The following is a 9,305-nucleotide window of genomic DNA, read 5'->3' on the forward strand; positions in this document are numbered from 1 at the left end:
TGTCTTTCAGATTTGCCTGACAAATTATCTATTTCAAATATACATATTGTAAAGTGTCTCTCACCTGCTTCTCTTGTCTCTGACTCTTCTCCTTTCTCAAATGGAAGAAGAAGAAGAGGACAGAGAAGGACAAAGGCAACTCTGGGGTACAGTTGTTGTTGTTAAGTTCTGTCGAGTTGATTCTGACTCATAACGACCCTCTCTATAGGGTTCTGTGGAGCAGCTGGTGAGTTTGAACTGCCAACCTTGTGGTTAATAGTGCAGTGCCAATCATATAGCATCACATCAAGAGTCCTAAAGGATACAGAGTAAGTCCCAAATAGTTATTTACTCTCTTTGAAACATGGGAGGGAAAGAGAAGTTTTTCCCCTCAAAGGGCCGTTTCTCTTTTTGTCACCCTACATGGAGTCCTAATGGACTACACTTTCCTCTGAAACAGAGTGAGAGCAATCACTCAAACTGGATGGAAGGACAGAGTTTGCACAGGTGTACATTCAGGGTCCTTTCTCCTATTTGGATAAAGAAGAAAGCAGATCCCACCTGTCGTCCATACCATAATTTATCAGATCCAAATCGACACTGGTGGTGGTTAAGTGCCATGGAGTCGGTTCTGACTCACAGCCACCCTGCATAAGGTTTATGAGGCTGTAAATCTTTACGGGAGCATAGAGTTTCATCTTTCTCCTGCAGAACACCTGGTAGTTTTGAACTACTGATTTTGAAATTAGCAGCCCATCTCATAACCACTACACTACCAGAGTTTCTTAAAATGATGCTAGCTGAATGCAATCCAGTAATGGTGATAATCTGATGTTGGTGTTAAATGTCAGTGAGTCAGTTCTGACCCATAGCACTCTCTCTGTATAGGGTTTCCAAGGAGTGGCTGATGAGTTAGAACTGCTGATCTTGTGATTCAAACAGACCTTGCAGTCAAGTGCTTATCTTACAGTGTCACATCTGGACTCCAGTGATAATTTAGGCAGCTTTAAATGTAGTGAAAGAGGTTTTTTTTTATATAATACTTTACATTCATAAGGAGCCCTGATACCACAGTGAGTTAAGGGTTGGTCTGCTGACCCAGGGGTCTGCCTTTTGGAGCCACCAGTTGCTCAATGGGAGAAAGAGGAGATAATCATCTACAGCCTCAGAAACCCGATGGAGTCCTATAGAGTAATGTCAGTATGAGGTAGAATCCAGACACTATGAGGTAGAATCAACTCTGCTCAATGACTGAGGGTTTTAATGTTGATTTTTCATTAATAGACACGATTAGTAAGCAGCTCTAGTAGCATAGCGGTTATGAGTTGGGCTGCTGACCCCAAAGTCAGCAGTTTGAAACTATCAGCTGTTCCATAGGAGAGAGATGAGGCTTTCTGCTCCTATAAAGATTTACAGCCTCAGAAGCCCTATACAGAGTCACTATGAATTGGAACCAACTCCATGGCATATAACCAACCAACCAACCAAAACATGATTATAGTTACAAAGTTTCTCTTTAAAATGAGTCAGGTAACTTGGGTTCAAGTACCAACGAGATCTTGTAGTTCAAACCAACCTTGAGGTCGAGTGCTTATCTTATAGCTCCATACCAGAACTCCAATCTATCTTTAATGGAGGAAAAACTGAAGCATGGAGCCATGTAGAAAGTAAAACAACAAGATTGGAACCCAGGTTTTCTGACAAATCTCTTTCAATTCAGTGATGTATTTACTTAAGAATGCATTTGTAACTTTGAAAGATTATTTTCCCCCTCCACCTTGGATGACATACAATATCCTTTTTCCTTTTTTCTAGGTTTTTGCAACATTATCTCACTCCATACTGAGTTGCAGGAAGGAGCCAAACTGGGGACAAACTCAACTGTGAAACATTCTTTGCCACAAATCATGGCTTCTTAGAAGGGATTTCACTGCCAACTCTCCAGGACTTTCCTAAATCTGCATTCCATCTGCAAAACATGACCAAGACAGTGTCAATCAAGGGTTGGATAGAAATGCCAGCAATGCTGGAGATCCGGCAGAAAACAATCTGCAGCAGGCATTCCCAAGCATCTCTTGTGAGTCTGTGTTAAGGCATTATCGGCCAACACAGGGACAAGCAAATGGGATAAAAGATCATTTGTTGAAACCTGGTCATAAATCCTTCAGGACAATGCTACATTGTCAGGCGGCCCCCTTGTAACACTTCCCTTCTGATAACATTGGTATGTGTGTAGCTTGGAGAAGTCCCAGTAGTAACAGGGAAGACGACATTGACACATGAAACTATTCAGCATGCTGGGACCTGCTGGGTCCAATATAACCAGGTGAGTAATGTAGGTCTACAGCTGCTGGTTTTTTCCACAGTTAGAATTGTGCCAGCGTGACTGTAAGCCAAGTAGCATCTCTTGTGGTCTAATTTGAGTGGGCCAAGAGAGACATTGTACTCCTTTCCCCTCTTCTTGTGTCCGTAATTCATAGCAAAGTAATAAATGATGTAATCAAAACCAGAATCCCCATTAGAACATGGAGATCTGTGGAAATTATATCCTTAAAATAACTTACAAATAATCCAGTCTGAGTATCTTTCAGGTTATAGGCAGTCTCCAAGAAAGTCTCCGTATTTTCTGGCATTCTGACCCTTTTGTTGACCCTTCCTGCATTGAATAAGGATGAAAGGAGCTCTGGTAGCATAGTGGTTACGAATCGGGCTGCGAACAGCAAGGTCAGCAGTTCGAAACTACCAGCCGCTCCGAGAGAGAAAGATGAGGCTTTCTGCTCCCGTAAAGATTCACAGCCTCGGAAATGCTATACAGGGTCGTTATGGGTCGTAATCGACTCGACGGCACTCAACAATAACAACATAACCAACAGGAGTTTGCAGAAATGACTGGGTATTGACATCAGAGGCTAAGTGACAGATGACCTAACTTTGCCTTCTTCTCTCAGACCATTCAGTCTGTAGGAAACAGCTGCTATACCAAGAGGATACCACAGACAGTACCAACCAACTTGCCAACCATGTGAGTGTACCTCTTTGGAAGCAGGTCTTCTGACCCCAGTCAAGTCTTCAAGTGAATGCACTTGAGATTTCACTAGAGACTGAGCCAGACTTTCTAGCAAATCACTCCTGAATCTCTGACCAACAGAAACTGTGAGACAATGCATGATTATTGTTGATTTCAGTCACTAAGTGTCTGGGAAAGTTGTTGGTTTTGTCGTTGTTGCTGTTGTTAAGTGCCGTAGAGTTGGGCCTGACTCACCGCGACCCTATATAGGGTTGCTAAGGCTTGAGATCTTTTTGCAGAAACAGAAAGCCTCATCTTTTCCCTGTGGAGGAACAGGTGGGCTCTAACCACTGCCTTTGTGGTTCACAGTCCATTGCTTACCCTATGGAGCCACCGCACTTCCAGGAAATTTGTTACACAGCCATTGATAACTAATATAACACTATAAATAGGACATGGAGTCCTGGTGTGGTGCTGTATGATCAGCACTAGACTGTGAACCACAAGGTTGGCAGTTCAAACCCAACAGCTCCTGGGAAACCCTATATGGGGTCGCTATGGGTTGGAATGGACTCAACAGCACTTAACAACAACAACAAAAAGATGTGACATGCTCAAAGCGACAAAGCTAAAGGTCTTACTCCTTTTTTGTGGCCTACAAGTCTTATGTTAATAGGACTAGTCCCTACCGGACCTCTGGCTTAAAACACCCTAACTGCATTGGCCTTCTATCTGTTTCCAAACTCTCTCCCTCTTAAGGATTTTTATCATGTCTATGCTGGTGCTGTCACTGGTAGCATAGTGGTTACGAGTCAGGCTGCTAATCTCATGGTCAGCAGTTCAAAACCACCAGCAATTCTGTGTGAGAAAGATAAGGCTTTCTGCTCCCATAAAGATTTACAGACTCAGAAACCCTATGCAGGGTCCCTATGAATTGGAACTGACTCCAAGGCACATAACCACCACCACCATGCTGGTGCTATAGGGTAAGTACTGGATTGTTCATCACAAGGCCGACAGCTCAAACCCACCAGTCACTCCACGAGAGAAAGATGAGCCTTTCTGCTCCTATAAAAATGTACAGTCTCGGAAACCCTATACAGGGTCACTGTGAGTCAGAATTGATTAAATGGTTGTAAGTTTTGTATACAGTCTTCCAAGGACCCCTGGTGATACAGTGGTTAAGTGCTTGGCTTATAACTGAGAGGTCACCAGTTCAAATCCAGCAGCCACACCATCAGAGAAAGAAGTAGTGATCTGCTTTCACAAAGATTCAGAGCCTGGGGAATCCAAAGGGGCAGTTCTATTTTCTTCTATATGGTTGCTATGAGTCACAATCAACTCAGCAGCCACAAGTCAGCTTTACACATGCATTTATACGTCAATTGTTCTGCCCACATGTCTTCACCTCCGTAGATTTTTCTAGTTGTACAGTACTCACCTCAAAGGTCCTATCAGAAAATCTTTGCATGGCTGTTAGGGCTAAGGAAGTTCCCCCTTTATCACCCCTCCCCACCCACTGCCTCTCTACTGTTCTTTATGACATCATCTGACTATGTTTTTCACAGCACTTGATACCGTCTGAAATGATCCAATTTTTGGGTTTACTTTTGTGTGTGTGTGTGTTTATATAAGATTCATAAGAATAACTTGTTTGACTTTCTTCTTTATCTCTAGTAGATGAAAATGTTCTTCTGTGCTTTTGTTGTTGTCAGTTGGTGTTGAGTTGGCAACCTCTTGTATGAAACACATATGGTCATCTTCATGACTGTTGGTGTGCTCGACTCCACTGCACTAGGTATTGGAGGTTCTACCTCCCTTTGGCTGACTCCGTACTTTACCAGCCATGATGTCCTTTTTCTAGAGATTGATGTTTGCTGATGATGTACCCAAAGCTATACTCAAAAATATTTGTAAAGACGTGAATGAAGATTGGCAAGAAGAAAAAGAGAAAGACAAGAAAGAATGTGGGATAGAGGAAGAAATGGGCAAGGAAAAAAGAAGAGTGTAAAAGGAAAGACTCTAGCTATGAATTCTAATTAGTATATATGTTGGATAATCATTTAGGAAGATGAGTAAAAAAAATTATCTGCACTCTGGGTGTATTAAAACACCCATCCAAGTCCAGGGCTGATGACAACACTGAGCGTGCATGCGAAATGCTTCTGTTGAATAGACGAGTGACAGGGGATTATGTGACAAGTCATTTACAAATCATCTCTTTGTATATTTTGCCAGAAACAATCCATGACAAACTTGGGTTATGAAAAGTTTATGTAAGATAGGTAATGAAACAGCTCACAGATGAACATAAACAGAAGCTTTTGGACATCTGCAAACAAAATTTGGACCAATACTCAAAGGAAGGTAAAGGTTTCTTTAAAAAAAAAATCATTACTGAAGATGAGGCATGGATCCATCACTACGAGCCTGAGAGTAAACGGCAGAGTATGGAATGAAAATATCAACAGTCGCCAACCAAGACAAAGTTCAAAAGTCAACCATCAGCTGGAAAATTGATGCCTACAGCTTTCTGGGATTCTCAAGGGCCAGTACTGGGACACTATCAGAAAAACATTCAACAATCAACAGTGCTCCTTACAGTGAGATGCTCACTGAAGAGCTGAAGCCTAAATGCAGAGGATGGCTGTCCAAGGGTGATGTGACCTTGTATAAAAATGCACATCCTCACACTTCTGCCCACACTGTTGACACCCTGCAAAACTTCATTTTGAGGATCCTCCCTGATCTTGCTCCATCAGACTTTCACCTGTTTGGTCCCCTGAAAGCAGCCCTTCAAAACAAAGATTCACCTCTGATGAAGAAGAGAAGACAGCGGTGTGTTTGTAGCTCACAGCTCAGCCTAAAACATATCTTAATTAGGGAATACAAAAACTTGTTGACAGATGGACAAAGTGTATTGAAAAGCAAGGAGATTGTGTTGAAAAATGATGTGTTTGTCTTTTCTAAAAGTTGATTTAAAAAATTCTGTAGCCAGAGTGCAGATAATTTTTGATTCGCCCTCGCATTTTGCACAGATAAGTCTTTTGCAAGCTACTGAAGAGGACAAGTAGCATTATGCCTTGTCCCTCAAGGAGAATTTGACCTTGAGTTCGTTAACCAGAATCCCTTCCAATGACTTAGCAGTCAAGTGATAAGTCAGTCAATAAAGTCTAGAGAGAAAGAGACCTGCTTGAGAGCAGGAGCTGAGAGAGGAGTTGAGGTATGAAGAAAGAGTAGAAGCCACATTTTCAGGAGGTAGAAAAAAGGATTGAAAGAGAGTCTAAAAGGTTTCTGGCCAAATATGTAAATGGTTTACCAATTTTGTGTGGAGCCTGCTGGAAGTACAGAGTTAGACTAAGCTGATTCATTAACATGACAGTTCTCCATGGATATCTTAAAAAATAAAAATAAAAATGAGGCATTTATTTTTTCTTGGTCTCTAGACAGCGACTGTAAAGGCCACATGCTATGAGGTAGTCAATGAGAAGACTCTTGTCCTTTGAGTTTTAGAAAACATATCCCCTTTGTCTCTTGACACTGCCACCTTTATCCCAGGTGGTGATGGGACAGAAGAACATGACTGTGGAAACCAAGGAAAGGGATGTTTGTAAGTCATGTGTTGGATTCTTTTTTGTTGTTAGATCCCAAAGCGCATGATGGTAATGTTGATGTCAACACACGGTGACCCCATGTGTGTCACAGTAAGGTTTTCAACAGACCCACAGGTTTTCATTGGCTGACTCTTCAGAAGGAGACCCCCAGGCCTTTCATTTGAGGCTCTTCCTTTCATGCTCTTCTATGTAGATTCGAACCTCCAGCCTTTTTGCTTACTAGCCAGACGTGTTAACCATTCGCACCACCCAGAGACTCCTTTAATGGAAGAATACCATTTATATTGTCTGAATCATTAACAGAAACATATGAGATCAATTTCTCAATGGAATCTCTTGATCAGACTGCCACAGAAATCAAGATTAGCATTACCACTTGTTATGTTTCTATAATACTTTCCATTTGCACAAGGAAGAAAAGATTTTGACTGAGTTGAATTTATTTTCCATCAGGAAGACTGGGCTCCTGTCTTGCTTAGAAAATGAATTCTAAGAAATGGATCTTTAAGTTATAAACCCCCAAATGGAGAGGCTGTAGTAAAGGGATATTCAAAGAATGAAGTAATGAAATAAATGTGAAGAAAGGAAACTTTAGACTAGAGATGAAAGCCCTACTTCACTGTGAAAATCTATTAGAATATGTAATACTCTCTCAAGAATAGAAGACTTTTTCCTTACATTATTTAACACAAGGAGAACAAAGAACTGAGAAACATACACTGATCCGACTTCAGCCTCTGAGAGGGTAAGAAAATGACTTAACGGCTATTACCTATCTCTAATTTACATGATAATTTGGATCTGAAAACATTAGAAAATAATGAACCAGACTCTCCACATAGCAGGAGGGTAAGTGGGCTGTTGCCCTTGGCATTTCTGTGAAGAGAGAACCTAAGTGCTGTTTTACAGCACTCTCTACTCCAAGCTGGGACTCTGGACCTCACACAGGAGAGTCCAGGCATGTGACTCGAACCTGGACACAGCCAGATGGCCCAGAAGAGAATCGCAGTGTCCAACTATAGCACCAGAACCTGATAAGACAAGAACTTCTGTCAAGCCTAGGTAAGTTGTTGCTGTGAGTTGTTGAGATCATTAGGACGCACTGAAAGGCTCTTTAGGCAAGCTGTTGTTGTTAAGTGCCATTAAGTAAGTTCCAACTCAAAGCAACCCTGTATAGGGTTTCCAAGGGGCAGCTGGGGGGTTTGAACAGCCAACCTTGTGGTAAGCAATCTAGTGCTCATCCTACAGTGCCACACCAGGACTCTAAGTAGTGGAGAAGAAAAAGTCTTCCCTGAGGTGGAAAGAGATAACATGGGGGAGCAGGGGGAAGGACCAAGAGTGTATTTCTTGTCTTGTAGCTTCAAAGACAGCTCAATTCTGCTAGATAGATGGGTCTTCTGTTATTGTCTCGGGGGTAGAATGAAAGTCACATATACACAGGCTTTGGAATTATGCAAGTACATACAGTCACTTGACTACATGTCACACAATCTCAAAATTGTAAGAATCATCCTCTTTAAGGACGCTAATCTTAAGGGGAGCTGTGTGCTCAGAGAGAAACAAAACAGCAAAATAAATCAAACCCAGTACTGAGGAGTTGATCTCAACACATAGTGATCCTGTAGGACAGAAGAACTGCTCCATGAGGTTATCAAGACTAAATCCTTACAGAAGCAGGCACCTCATCTTCCTCCGGCAGAGGGGCTGGTGGGTTTGAATTGCTGACCTTGTAATTAGCAGTCCAACAACGCTGTACCACCAGTGATCCTTGTATGCCTAGAGATTGTTGTTGTTGATAAGTGCCATTAAGTTGGTTCCGACTCATAACGTCCCTGTACAGGGTTTCCGAAGAGTGGCTGTTAAGTTTGAACTGCTGACCTTTCAATTCAAACTGACCTTGCAGTCCAGTGCTTATCCTACAGTGCCACACTAGGATTGCTATGTGCCAAGAGAAGGGGTAATTATATCCAGGGAAATTCCGAGAGCAGCGTCAATGGGGACTCCTTGGGAGAATCAAATCCCCTCCGAGGCCCAAACAACAAAATAACTTTTTTGTAAAGTGACTGAAAAGAAGGAGACAAAGAACTGGAAATCTCAGCAAAACCTGAGCAATATGAAATTACATTTATAAACTTTAGATCATTTGTCTGCAGGTTGCATTTTACTTTCACTTTCATGAGAGTGAAATGTGTGTTATATTGGACTCAAGAGGAGATGTTGTTGTTGTTGTTGTTAAGTGCCGTTGAGTTGATTCTGACCCATAATGACCCTGTATAGGGTTTCTGAGGAGCAACTGGTGAGCTTGAACCGCTGACTTTGCAGTTCAAACAGCTTTAGAAGAGCGCAAAATAATACTTGGATATAAGGAACCATGCAATTTCTAGCTTTATACTCCTGGTGCCTAGCAACATAGGAAATTTCTAGGTAGCACAAATAACTTGGAGGTGAAAGATTGGTTCAAGACCACCCAGAGGTACCTCAGAAGAAAGATCTGACAATCTACTTCTGAAAAATCATCATTGAAAACTCTGTGGAATATAATTCTACTTTACAATACATAGGATCACCATGAGTTGAATCAACTAGATGGCAGCTGGTTTTGTGTTTTGGCCTAGCATGTGTCCAACCAATTTAATTTATTCAGTAAAGCGGAATACACCTGCTCTGCACTTAATCAATCTCATATGATATTTCATTTATGACCA

This window comes from Chrysochloris asiatica, unplaced genomic scaffold, assembly GCF_000296735.1.
Source record: "Chrysochloris asiatica unplaced genomic scaffold, ChrAsi1.0 scaffold00054, whole genome shotgun sequence".
Lineage (NCBI taxonomy): Eukaryota > Metazoa > Chordata > Mammalia > Afrosoricida > Chrysochloridae > Chrysochloris > Chrysochloris asiatica.